Below are 11,913 nucleotides of genomic sequence, written 5' to 3' on the forward strand. Positions count from 1 at the left end.
GCTCAACCAGGAAGAAATAGATTCCCTGAACAGACCAATCTCAACAGCTGAAATAGAAACAGCAATTAAAAATCTCCCTAAAAAGAAAAGTCCCGGTCCAGATGTCTTCACACCCGAATTTTACCACACTTACAAAGAAGAACTAGTACCTATCTTGCAGAAACTATTCCACAACATCGAGAAGAACGGAAACCTCCCCGACACCTTTTATGAAGCGAATATTACTCTGATACCAAAACCAGGAAAGGATGCAACAAAAAAAGAAAACTACAGACCAATATCCCTAATGAATATAGATGCAAAAATTTTCAACAAAATCTTAGCTAACCGAATCCAGACGCTTATCAAAAAAAATAATCCATCACGACCAAGTGGGCTTCATCCCAGGGATGCAGGGATGGTTCAACATACGTAAATCTATAAATGCAATTCACCACATAAACAGAAGCAAAAACAAAGACCACATGATTCTTTCAATAGAAGCAGAAAAAGCTTTTGACAAAATTCAACACACTTTCATGATACAAACACGTAAGAAAATAGGCATAGAAGGGACATACCTAAAAATGATACAAGCCATATATGACAGACCCATAGCCAACATCATACTGAATGGGGAAAAATTGAAATCATTCCCACTTAGAACTGGAACCAGACAAGGCTGCCCACTATCTCCACTTCTGTTCAACATAGTGCTGGAAGTCTTGGCTACAGCAATCAGACAGGAAAATGGAATCAAAGGTATCCAAATGGGGGCAGAAGAGATCAAACTTTCACTGTTTGCTGATGATAAGATATTATATCTAGAAAACCCCAAAGATTCAACCAAGAAACCCCTGGAACTGATCAATGAATTTAGTAAAGTCTCAGGATACAAAATCAATACACAGAAATCAGAGGCATTCATATACGCCAACAGCAATCTAATTGAGAACCAAATCAAAGACTCAATTCCCTTCACAATAGCGACAAAGAAATTAAAGTACCTAGGAATATACTTAACCAAGGACGTAAAAGACCTCTACAGGGAGAACTATGAAACACTGAGAAAGGAAATAGCAGAGGATGTAAACAGATGAAAATCCATACCATGCTCGTGGATCGGCAGACTCAACATCATCAAAATGTCTATACTACCCAAACTGATCTACAGATTCAATGCAATGCCTATCAAAATCCCATCAGCATTCTTCACAGACATAGAAAAATTAATTTTATGCTTCGTATGGAACCAAGAAGACCCTGAATATCCAAATCAATTCTAGGCAACAAAAACAAAATGGGAGGCATTAATATGCCAGATATCAAACTATAATACAAAGCTGCAGTAATTAAATCAATATGGTATTGGCACAAAAATAGGAATTGGACCAGTGGAACAGATGTGAGAACCCTGATATAAAACCATCCTCATATAGCCATCTTATCTTTGACAAAGCAGACAAAAACTTACGCTGGGGAAAAGAATCCCTTTTCAATAAATGGTGCTGGGAAAACTGGGTAGCCACCTGTAGAAGGCTAAAACAGGACCCATACCTTTCACCTCTCACAAAAACCAACTCACGCTGGATAACAGACTTAAACTTAAGGTATGTAACTATTAGAATTCTAGAGGGAAAATTTGGAAACACTCTCCTAGACATCGGCCTGGGCAAAGAGTTTATGAAGAAGTCCCCAAAGGCAATCACAGCAGCAACAAAAATAAATAAATGGGACATGATCAAACTAAAAAGCTTCTGCACAACCAAAGAAACAGTCATGAAAGTAAACAGACAACCTACAGAATGGGAGAAAAATTTTGCATCCTATGCATCCGATAAGGGACTGATAACTAGAATATACTTAGAATTCACGAAAAATAGGAAGAAAAAATCAAATAACCCCATTAAAAAGTGGGCAAATGACTTGAACAGAAACTTTTATAAAGAAGACAGAAGAATGGCCAACAAACATATGAAAAAATGCTCAACATCTCTAATCATCAGGGAAATGCAAATCAAAACCACAATGAGATATCACTTAACTCCAGTGAGAATGGCCTTTATCAAAAAGTCTCCGAACAATAAATGCTGGCGTGGATGCGGAGAGAGAGGAACACTCCTACACTGCTGGTGGGACTGCAAACTAGTTCAACCTCTGTGGAAAGCAATATGGAGATACCTTAAAGCAATACAAGTGAATCTACCATTTGATCCAGCAATCCCATTGCTGGGCATCTACCCAAATGATCCAATGACACTCTACAAAAAAGACACCTGCACTCGAATGTTTATAGCAGCACAATTCATAATTGCAAGGCTGTGGAAACAGCCCAAGTGCCCATCAATCCCAGAATGGATTAATAAAATGTGGTATATGTATACCATGGAGTACTATTCAGCTCTCAGAAACAACGGTGATATAGCACATCTTATATTTTCCTGGTTAGAGCTGGAACCCATACTATTAAGTGAAGTTTCCCAAGAATGGAAAAACATGCACCACATATACTCACCAGCAAATTGGTATTAACTGAACAGCATTAAGTGGTCACATAGGTACTACAGTAATAGGGTATTGGGCAGGTGGGAAGGGGGATGGGGGCGGGTATATTACATACATAATGAGTGAGATGTGCACCATCTGGGGGATGGTCATGCTGGAAACTCAGACTTGTGGGGGAGGGAGGAAAGGGCATTTATTGAAACATTAAAATCTATACCCCCATAATATGCCGAAAGAAAAAAATAAATAAAACATAAAAAAAAAATCAAATGGTAGTTCTGCTTATAGCTCTTTGAGGTATCTCCATATTATTTTCCACAGGGGTTGTACTAGTTTGCAATCCCACCAGCAATGTATGAGTGTTCCTACCTTTCCACATCCACGCCAGCATTTATCGTATTGGGACTTTTTGCACACATAGCAGTAACATTCATCAGATGTCATGCAGGTGGGAGGAGGGAGGAAGGGGTGAGTATATTCACACCTAATGGATGTGGTAAGCACTGTCTGGGGAATGGGCACACTTGAAGCTCTGACTTTGGTGGGGCAAAGGCAATATATGTAACCTAAACATTTGTACCCCCATAATATTCTGAAATAAAAAATAAATAAAAATTAAAAATAAAAGCCTAATTGTTACTATTTGCTGCTAATCGGAACATATGTTCAGGGCCACTTGAATCTCTGACTCTCAGGCTGCAGTCCTCAACCTTAGCCCCAAATAAACTCTCTCATTTAAAAAAATAAAAATAAATAAATAAACAAATCAACAAAGTAGAACCCAGGCAGGCTGAAGCCAAATGCATCACTTCTGGCATGTATTAAAGGGTGGAAAAGGCACTATTTACAAGGGGCAGTTACAAAGTTGTAACCCTCTCATCCAGTATTGTATTTACAATGAATCCTTTGTAGCAATAGATCAAAGAACAGCTTTTATTGACCTATATTTGTATTTGATTGTACAGCAAGTTAGCACAAATGCACTCCCAGAGATTAGCTTCAGTTTCCTCTTGCTATACTGGTTCTCTAAAGAGAAAAATACATTTTCTGATCTAAAACAAAGTTTTGGACAGAGGAATTTCTGAAAAAACAAGCATTTGTAACTAATGTTAACCACTTCGGTACCAGCGTCGACTATAGTCGATAGCCACAGATGAACGTGCACAGAGACTTTAGCCGACAGCCATGATATGACTTTTCTAATTTTTCATTTATCAAAATAAAATTGTGAACATTTAAAAATAATGTAATGAAAACATGTGTATATGTTACCTATTCTGATTTACATTACAAGTAAAGCTGCCTGTAAAGTAAAAGAAGCTTTCAGTGCTTTAAAGCTTTCCTCATCACACAAGAGCAAAACGGATTCGTCGTCAATGCACAGCACAAACTATCGTGCAGACTGTGAGTGCCAGCTGTGGGCAAGGTTTCGCAGCTGGTGAGCGCCGTACCGAAGTGGTTAATAGGGTTCAACTTGAAAAATTACCCACTGGCTCATGAGAAAATATAACTTTCTAATAAACTACTAGGAGTGCGAGTGGGCAAGAGTTGTGGAAAGAAAATGGAAGTGGCGAGAACATGATGAATGAAGCAAAAAGATGCATATATGTGCATGTGTATAGAACTGTGCACAAAACCTCCATTATTTTTATACTTTCATTTCTACAGAGCCAGATAATGCCAGGTAAAAGTGTAACTTATGACTCAGAGCAATGCTTTTTGCTTTGATAAATTAATGTTGGCTAAGTCAATTAAGGGTGGGGGTGGCAAAAAATGATGATAAGCAGCAAATACATGTGTTCAGTGGGAAGGCAGAGTAAGTTAGCTCTCACTTTGAAGAGCTAAGCTCAGAGATTTCAAAGGGCACACAGGAAATGCTCCAACAGCATAAACTGTGCCCCAAACGTCATTCCAGCCAGCATTCAGCCCTCCACATGGCTTTATCTGATCTTACAATTCTCGATCTCCAGAACCAAAGCACCCACAAAGAAGAACAGCTTTGTGATAAAATCAGGAGCTCAGGGCTTCGATCACCTTTATGATCACTAGAGACCTAGAGGTATAGAAATGAGAAGGTAAAAAGCAGACAGAATCTGGTGAGTTTTCCTCAGTTATTTAAATCTTTATAATTTTTATTTGTTTCTGGTTCTGAATTTATTAACACACACACAGTACCTGTTTTTGTGACAGATACAATAGGCTGACTAACAAAAAGAAAAACTAGATAGAGCTCTGCATCAGGCCTCTAAAACATTACAAACTCATCCCTATCTTTCAAATATATATACAAGGCAGCATTTTTATAGTGTGATGTATGTGAATGAGCCACAGATACCAACTTGGGGCAAAAGAGGAGAGAAACAGGCATTTAGGGCTTGCCATTTTGCTTCTTTGAGGTTAAAAAAGGCACCAACAAGAAATAGTTATAAATTAAATACAGGGAACCAAATTGCGAGTACTACTGCTTTCCCAATACAAACTAGTATCCATAGAACACAGAGATAGGATCTGATGGAAAGTCTTCTTGGAGGAAAAGCAATGTTCATTCCTCTGCTACTCTCTGTGGGAATTTGGGCCCATGGTTAGGAGGATAGAGTACATACTTTGAGAATAATAGCAAAACAGTTGAGTCAAAGACATTGTGAGAGAAGACATTGTGGGAGAAGAGAATACGCAAGATTTATATCAGGTTTGAGAATCAGGTACTTCAAGTTAACATGAAAAGGTTTCACAGAAAATTGTTTATGTCAGAGGAGATAGTGCCCAAGTTTTCAAACATCCTAGCTATATAAATGTTCAGGGAGAAATCAGTGCAGACATCACAGATAATTCACAGGAGGTAGTTTGTAATATAATTGGATATTTTTACAAATTGTTCTTAAGAAAAATCATAGAAAACTAAGTTTGCCATAGAATCACTGGACGCTCTGATAAACATATACCCCTCAGAAATATTCCAGATATATAGGGTTTTGCTGCTTTACTCTTATCTCTTTAAAAAGTGGAAAAACTCTTCTTCTTTACCATCTGTATGTAAGATATTGCAAAACTCAAAATATTCACTTTACTGAGAAGCCACTGATCATAAAGAGAGAAAAAAAAAGCTGTGGATAGCAATGCTGTGGTTTATCACATGCCATAAAAAACCATCATGAACTTCCCCTTTGTGATCCATACAATTAAATTGCAAACATAAAATTCAAACAATAAATATGGCTGCCCTAATGATTCTTCTTTGCTTGCTTTCAGTGGGAGACTAGCCTAGTGCCTTCCTCTGACACCTCAGGAGTCCCAGGCCCCACGTTATTAGCCCAAAGACTTGGATTCAAAAAGTTACTTTCTTTCACTGACCATGGCTTTATATAATAGTCAGTGGTATATAGGCACTCTGTCTAAGCAGTTCCATGTGCAAGAAAGGAAAAGTGAATTTTCAGAATAATGGTGAAGGAGTTCAGGGAATTTCACCCCAAAATATGACTCCTTGGGATAAAGAGTATTTTGAATCAAAGGCCCTTAGAGATCAACAGGCATTGGAAGGGGCTTTCCCTCTATCTGCATAAAACCAGATGGACCCATCAAAAAGAACATTTGCCTTTCCTTCCCCTCCCTGTTATCTCAATATATTGCAAGACAGAAGATCAAGAATGCAACCAGACCTGGTCCAACCCATTTTAAAGATAATACCTGTGTCTCAGGTTAATTTCCAAAAAGAATCATTTACAAGTCAATCTGTTTCCCCCATCCATTCATTCTCCCAAGTATCTTTTCATCCTCCCTAGCAACCATTTCTTGCCCCTAAACAGAATTATCTGTATTCCTTATTTCCCCTTCCCTTCCAAATTGGGAGTATATAAACTTCTGGACCCCATTGGGATATTAGGTAATCACTCTGTGATTCGCCCCCGTATGCATGGTAAATAAATTTATAATCCCTTTCTCTCATTAATCTGCCTTATCTTGAGTTGATCTTTCAATAAACCTTCTGGGGCAAAGGGGAAGTTTCTTTTCTCCCCCACAGTGGGAATGTCCGAATCCAGAGAATTTTCCTGGACTGCTGGGACTCAGTAAGACAGCATTGGTACAGAACAGTGGCCCTTGAGGCAGCACACTTTGGATACATGGCCATGAGGGTCTTACTTGCTATCTCTTACTTATCTCAGAATAAGCAACATGTTAGAGGGGCCTCTATGAAGAGGTCAAATCACTGCTTTTCCAGCACAATGCTAAATCATATGTTTAATAAAAATGGGGCGGGGGAAGGTAGAGTAAATCCAATTACTTTTCCTGAGCAGTCAAAGTCAAACAAAACACTACTAATGGTAGTGATTGCATCTGGACTCACATAGGAGAGGAAAAATATCTTTTTCTCTACCTATGCTAGGTTCATGGCTGAGGCCCCTATAACAAAAGACAGAGTAACAAGAGAAAAGCATACAAGATTATTTAATGTAAGTGTTACTTGCCATGAGAGCCTTCCTAAGGAAATGAAGATCCAAAGAAACAGATAAACTTAGTGTGTTTTCATGCTAAGTTTGAGGAAGAATGAACAGTCAGGGAGAAATATGATAGGACAAAGAGTATGATCTAATGGTAATAAACTGGGGGGAACTTAGCAAGTCCTCTTTGTTTGAATTCTTCTCTGTGTCCCCCTGTCTTCAGAGATAAGGATGCTCCTTTCTTTTCAATGTATCTAGAAAGGGCAGCTTTCACATGAGGGTCTTATAACCTACTACAGGGGAAAGTAAGAGAGTCCTCCCTAGGTTTTACAATCTGCTTCAGGAGAGAAAGGTGGGGAAAGGTGAGAGTAATCTTCCTGTTTCTGCCATTTTCTTCAATATTCCAAGGTGCCATATTTGAGGTAGCATATCCCGAACCCCATTACCTATATGGCAACAGATTTCATCTTCCCTTTGCAGAGATATGAAACAACAAGACACAGAAGTCAATGAGAAACTCCCAAGAATTCAAGGCACAGGGGTAGGTTCATGTCACAACACACCTTTCTCCATCTTTTCCTTTCCCTCAACCTCTTTTCAGGATCTAAGATGCTAAGCTTATGGTCCCTCTTTCTCAAACCCTTCCTGAAGCTCTTCCTTATCCTTGGCTCCCATTCCTACTATTGATTCTCCCAGATTCCTGAGTCCCCTACTCAGATGTGGGAAGTTGGCCTCATTTGCCATGGCTTCTGTAGCTCTAGGCCATGCTAGCAGCCCACTTCAGTTGTTGGGGCTCACAAATCAAACTGATAAAAGGCAGATTAACAAGAGAAAAAAACCATTTAATTACATGTGTAGTCACAGACATTCACGAAGAAATGTGACTCAAGGAGACAGTTAGAATTTGAGGCTTATATACCATCCTAGGCTAGACAAAGGAAAAGTGATCTGAGGATTCTGGGGAGGGGATAAAGTATGAGAAGGTGACTAGGAAATGTATGATAAGTAAGGGTTGTTTAATAAGGTATGTTATGTGGATAAGAGACTCTGGTGCTAAGAGTTGTCCCCAGAGCAGTACTCTTGCTGATACAGGAGAGGAAGACACTGTTACAAATTGAAATATATGTTAATGTTACCCAAAGTTCAGTACTTGTCCCCAAGGCAGAATCAGTGAGAACAAAGAACAAGGACAAGTTGTTTGAGGATAAGGAAAGAGAAGTTTATTAATTTGCCAGAAAATGAGGAGGGCAGCAGATTAGCATCTCAGAAAAACCACCATCCTGCCTTTAAGCAGAAATACAGAGCTTTTTAAACTGGGGGGTTTTAAAGGTTGGGCTCAGGTCTCTGGGACCGGTGTCACATGTCTTGGCCTTGGGCTATTGTTGTTTAACTGTAGTTGGTGGTTTTGGTCTACCTTATCTCCAGATGATCTCGTGACCTCCAGTCAATTTTGTCGAGCCATTTCCTGTGGTTTAAAATAAATAAAATAAAATAAAAATGAAGAACAAAGAACATTTTTCTGCACCTTTCATTACTGACCTTGGACAGGAATGTAGGTTTTAATTCCCAAAAATGGTGGTGGTTTTTAAAGAGACAACTTGTAATACATTTTGCCCTTTTTCAGACCTTTAACACTGTGATATTACATTTTCAAAGAGAAATTAATGTCCTGCTTTTAGACTGAAAGGGGGAGGGCAGAGAGCTAATTACCTTAAAATCAAAACAATTCTTATGCCAAAGTGGCATATTTTGAGGTGGCATATTCTGGTTCCCTTTACTATCTCACTGTCTCATTGAGAAATACATGTTGACTGATGGACTGACAGAAGAGTCTACATGTACTACAGTAGCCCATGACAGATGAGAGCTCTCAGCTCAGTAGCAGCTGTGCCATGCCACTTTAATAGGGGTTGGCAACAAGTCTTAAGGACTAGCCACAAAAGGAAAGTGCAAAGGGGCACAGCTTCTCTTTGTTGAGTGCCAGCAATCTCCGCCCTAGCCCAGGGAGAGCCAGAAAAAAAGTGCCTCAGGCACTAAGAAAAGGGGAGGGGAAATGTGGGTAATGAGTCAGAAAGGAATGTTGGCTAAGCCACACCCGCATACCTGTGTGCCAACGTGAAGAAAGCCCAACATAAATTCCTTTACACAGACCGGGGTCTCCCAGGCTCTTCTGAGGGCAGTTTTTGTGTATAAGAATCTACCCTGTGCTTTACAGAACAGTGGGTCACAAATTTACTTTTGGATAGAAGTCTGCGGAAATGTGCCATCACTGTGATATCTTTTTTTTTCCCCTCATGCTTTCTCAGCATCACCAGTCTTGGTTTTGTTCACTAGATAATACAGTAAAACTCATGCAAATGGCCTCACAAACACCACTCCAGAGAAAAATGTGGACAGTATTAATAAAGGACTGGCCTATTAGGTTTGTTGTTTCTGTTTGCTTTTATTTAAATAAATGAGCCTAAAACAATATTACCCAGTTTGAAAATAGATGTTTTTTAGAGATTTCTTATACAACAATAAAAAATAAGAAATTATATCCAGAAATGGTAATTAATTCTCCAACAGGATTTTGTTTTGAATCTCAGCCTCTCCACTTAGATGCAGGTATAGGGGAAGAGCTTCATCCAGAGTCCAAATTTCCATCTGTTATTTTATTTATTTATTTATTTATTTATTTATTTATTTATTTATTATTTATTTTGAGACAGAGTCTCACTCTGTTGCCCAGGCTAGAATGCCGTGGCATCAGCCTTGCTCACAGCAACCTCAAACTCCTGGGCTCAAGCAATCCTTCTGCCTCCACCTCCCGAGTAGCTGGGACTAAAGTGATCCTTCTGCCTCAGCCTCCCGAGTAACTGGAACTACAGGCATGCGCCACCATGCCCAGCTAATTTTTTCTATATATATTAGTTGGCCAATTAATTTCTTTCCATTTTATAGTAGAGACTGGGTCTTGCTCTTGCTCAGGCTGGTTTTGAACTCCTGACCTTGAGCGATCGGCCCGCCTCAGCCTCCCAGAGTGCTAGGATTACAGACGTGAGCCACCGGTGCCCGGCTCCATCTGTTATTTTAGATATCAGGTCAGAGTTAGTACTTTTAGAAAGCTTAACATACTCCTTTGATACAACAGGAGAGGGAAACATGCTAACCAGGAAAATTCAGGATATCTCTGTTCTTTGTTTTATATGATATAATGGGTCACTTTGGAGATTCTAGCAAAATGAACTCACAGATGGCCATTAAGATTAGGGCAGGTGCTGGCCCAAACAGCTGTAGAGCAAGTGGCTTGAGTTCCCATTCTCCTAGTATTTTCTCTTTAGAGCCAACACTGTGTGAGAGAGAGCAGGATGAGATGATCAAAGCAGCCTCTTTTTAATCCTTCTCAAATCACCAAGGAACAACCCAAGAAGATTGTATGCATTTTTGTGTGGCAGGGAAAAAAGTAAGGTAGAACATAGTGGAAATTTGGGAGTCAACTTTGACCCAAGATTCTCAAGCCCTCCTCTTTGCTTACAAAAGTATGTGTATGTTGGGGGAGGTGAGATGTAGGAGGATAGAGGGCACACTTCTCTTAAGGCAATATTTAAAAAGCATCATTTCTTGCCCCTGTAGAGAAAATTTATACTTCAATGGAAAACTCTTTATTGCCTATAGCATGTGCTTCCTGGCGTTCTGATGCTGATTCTACTGGAGCTATTTACCACTCTAAATTGTAGGTCACAGATAGATATGCAAATCCTCTCCTGTCCGGTTCAATTGACTTCCTCCTTCCCTGTGGGGAAAGAAAAAGCAATAAACAATTTGCCTCCCTTTGCAATTCATCCCTATATTCCTTCACTCCATATAAATCTGGGCTGCTTCTTTTTCAAACCAGCTATTACATCTGCCTGGTTCCCTCAGTTATATGAGTAAAATAAAGTCTTTTAACACATGTTCATCTTTATATCTGTATGAGGGTCATTATTTTACCTTTTTTGGGAATTATCTTTTAACACCATTGTAAGATTTCTCTCTTAGGTAGCAGCCTGCAGAAGGAGATGGTGCAGGCCTTCAGTCTAGAGAAGGCCAGTACTGATCATCTGATCTATAGGTAAAGAGCAAATATCTCTCACAGAGCTGTGCTCCACAGAGGGAACAAAGGGGCTTTTCAAAGGGGACATGCTCATTCTCTTACCCACCTCCCCTCCAACCTCCCAGGTTAACACCACCATCTAAAACAAGAACTTGGTCACCTTTCAGGAGACGGGATCTTTCCCATTTTAGAAGGCATTACTTCTGGGTCCTCTCTCAACTTGCTGGTTTCCCACGCTCTGGACTTGCAGGTTGCTGTGTGGGAGAGCTGCAGTTTCACCCAGTGGGCAGGGCTGGGTTTCTGTTAGCCTAGCTGCAACCCCCCCCCCCCAACACACAATGATCAGTGGCATTCCTGGAATTCCTGACATAGCAGAGAAGCCAGGCTTGGCCCTGCAAATGCCCTTGAACTGCAGTTCTGACCCCAATGGGGCATTTTATCTTTTATTCACAGCCAGAGGTTAGGACCTATTTATGTAAATCCTTCACCAAGGGTCAATTCATCTTGACCCCCTGGTTTTCAGTTCTCTAATTGTGTCAGGTATTTTTTAGACCCTTTGGAAACTCTCCATTCAGTGAAAAACTTTGGGGTCAGTAAGAATTCAGTAACAAAGGGAAGGGGGTAGGGGGCTGGAAGATTTGAGGAGGCTTTTTTTGAAGTGTTCTAAAGAGGCTTTCAGAGGCCACCCAGTTTACAAAGTAAAAACAGCAATGACCTCATGCACCCTGTTTCATTCATGGAAAATAAGCTTTACTTGAAATGGTATCTTCACCTAAGAAGTTTCTTAGCGCACACATTGTCCAAATTCAATATCTGAGAGCGCATATTGTCCAATCTCAGTGGTGAGAAGGGGTTGAGGAAGGAGCTGTCAGAATTTCCGGCCTTTGGGCAGGTGGTGGCTCCTCACACAATTGTTCC

At 39.9% G+C, this 11,913-nt stretch overlaps 1 long non-coding RNA gene across 1 annotated transcript; it reads right to left on the reverse strand.

Annotated features, from left to right (window-relative positions):
- Window positions 1-8,136: 8,136 nt before the first annotated feature.
- On the reverse strand, window positions 8,137-11,239 carry LOC105866350 (uncharacterized). The gene is made up of 3 exons (XR_001151839.3): window positions 11,156-11,239; window positions 10,625-10,695; window positions 8,137-8,385 (listed from the first exon to the last, which is right to left on the reverse strand). It is a non-coding gene; the product is annotated as an uncharacterized LOC105866350 (long non-coding RNA).
- Window positions 11,240-11,913: the final 674 nt, after the last annotated feature.

Source organism: Microcebus murinus, chromosome X (assembly GCF_040939455.1).
Source record: "Microcebus murinus isolate Inina chromosome X, M.murinus_Inina_mat1.0, whole genome shotgun sequence".
NCBI classification, from domain to species: domain Eukaryota; kingdom Metazoa; phylum Chordata; class Mammalia; order Primates; family Cheirogaleidae; genus Microcebus; species Microcebus murinus.